This window comes from Glycine soja, chromosome 16 (genome assembly GCF_004193775.1).
Source record: "Glycine soja cultivar W05 chromosome 16, ASM419377v2, whole genome shotgun sequence".
Lineage (NCBI taxonomy): Eukaryota > Viridiplantae > Streptophyta > Magnoliopsida > Fabales > Fabaceae > Glycine > Glycine soja.
The window spans coordinates 7027315-7029957 of NC_041017.1; positions in this window are offsets into that span (position 1 = coordinate 7027315).

A 2643-nucleotide genomic window follows, 5' to 3' on the forward strand; every position below is an offset into this window, starting at 1 on the left:
GTTTTTTTTATTCTATTTGGAAACATCATATATGACTTGAGCGGTATAACATGTAATTGTCAAATGTATACTTTTCATGAGACTCCCAATGCATAATTATGAGATTCTAAGTTGCCCCTGTTGTATTATGTGGCAAAATGTTAGGAGTGCTAAGCTGCTGCTTTGATTGATATGCCCTCAAATAATGTTCAGTGTAAGAGAGAATAACTACAGTTCCCTTGCCTCTAGGTCAAGGTGGACAGAGTTGCTTAGCCATTGTGTTTTTTGTTGTTTCCCAAAACTATTTTATAATATAATTTCTATTTCTAAAAAATGTTTTCCGGAACAAGAAAAAAAAATTGTCAACATGTTAGTGAAAATAGTTTTTAAAGGAAAGAGACACAATTTAAGGTATTTGGGGGGTGAGTATGAAATTGATTTTGAATAAAAGTTGATTTTGGTTAAAGTTGGTTCTTAAGGAAAATAATTTCTATTTGAGTGTTTATATTCTAAAAAAAAGTTTGATGTAAATTTAATATTTTAACCAAAAACAAGATACTTTTTCAACAATTTATATTTGAATGTGTTTATATTATTAAAAAAATTATGTAAATTTAATATTTTAACCAAAAACAAGATATTTTTTAGATTTGTAGGAATTGAATATGACACCAGAGAGTTTATATTATTTACACATCTTGTTCAATTAACTGAACTATACTTGATTTTTTTCATTTTACTTTAAATTGAAGTTTGGAAGCAATATTAATTTTACTTAATAGCTAACCATATATATAATTCATAAAAAACTAATCATTTGTATTTTTATTAAAATCACATAAACTACTATGTAAAATTAATGATAATATTTTTTCATGTAAAACTCAAGTCTCATCTTCACTACTCTATTTATTGTGAGATAAGAATATTATAAACTATTGATATTTTTTTTAAGAATTTTTTTGAAATTCAATTTGAGGAGGAGTCAAGTTTTTCTTCATCCTCACCACTTATTTCCTTAAAATTTAATAGTTAAGATTAGTTACAAATTAAAACTAGGGTTAATTAAATTTTTAGTTCCTAAACTTCTGTTTGTCTGGTTAAGGTTCCTTAACATTTTTTCATTAAAGTTTTTAATCTCTAAACTTTTCTTTGACTGGTCAAGGTGCCTAAACTTTTAGAAATTTCAATTTTTATTTATTTAATATGATTTCAAGGACTAAAATTTGATTATTTTTCAAAAGTTTATAGACTAAAGACCTTAATGGAAAAAAGTTGAGGGACATTAACCAGTCAAACAAAAGTTTATGAGGAAGAATCAAATTACACTGATATAACTTTGATCAACTATTATATCATTCAATAACTTTCAATTAGATAGTTTTCATAAATCCACCATTGAATTAAAAGTTCCTTTCACTTAGATCATATATACAAAATTTTATATTAATCTAAAATTATTTACTATCTCATGCATACAAATTAAAATTGATGGAATATAAACTTTTTAAAATATATTAAAATATGGATCGTTTGATTATCATCTTATTTGTGTGAAATTTGGTCTATTTTTGTTCAATTTTGACCAAATTTCACACAAATAATCTTGGTAATATGTAGATATAATTCAATGATTGAATCGATAAAAATCACATTTTATATCAAATTATAAAATGGTATAATAATTGCTTAAGTTATACCAGTATAATAATTGTTTAAATTATACCGATATAATTTGATCATTTTTCATATATATATATATATATGATTATGTAGTCCAAATTTAATTCTCATTTTCGTATAAGATATTTCATATATATACATGTGTACCTGTGTTGGGGAATGAGAAGGTAATTTCACATTTTATTTTTAAAAAAAAATAATTAAAACTTATTTCTCTCCCATCCCTCACCTTTTTGCAAGTTAGGAATGATTTTATTAGGTTCCCTTGAAATTTGTACTCTCTTCAAACATTGTACCCTAGCATTAATAACACACACTTTGATTAAGGCCATGTGCGGTGGTTTTTGTGAACTTGAGATAGATGGAAAGTAACTAATTTTGATTTTACAATAAACATCAATAATGTTTAAACCTAAAACTTATAACTTTCTCTTTCCTCTTCCTCCTGGACCTCCACTAGACCAAATCTAGTGACTATTAGCTCAAGAGCATATCATAACATACCGCTTCCACTTTCACATCTACTTCCAAAAAATCAAAGGTTTTCCATTTTTTTTGTAGATAGGCATGGCAACGAGGATGGTCGGGGACAATTTTTGCTTACCCCGCCCCCGAATCTCATAACCACCCTCGCTCCCACCCCTGAAAACTGACGGGACTAGAAATTTGCCCCCTGACCCTGTACCCGACGGGGGTCGATTTTTCCCACCCCTAAAATACACATAAAATATCCTGTAAAAATTCATATATAAACAACAATTATAACATAAATACAATTTTGGACAACAATAACATATATACACTTACAATATATATATATATATATATATATATATATATATATATATATATATATATATATATATAAAGGATAGTTTTGTGATTTAATAGGGACAAGAGTGGGGCAGATATCAGCATTACTAAAACCATCCCCGCCCACGAATTTAAGAACTGGAAAAAACCCAAACCCAATCAACTCAA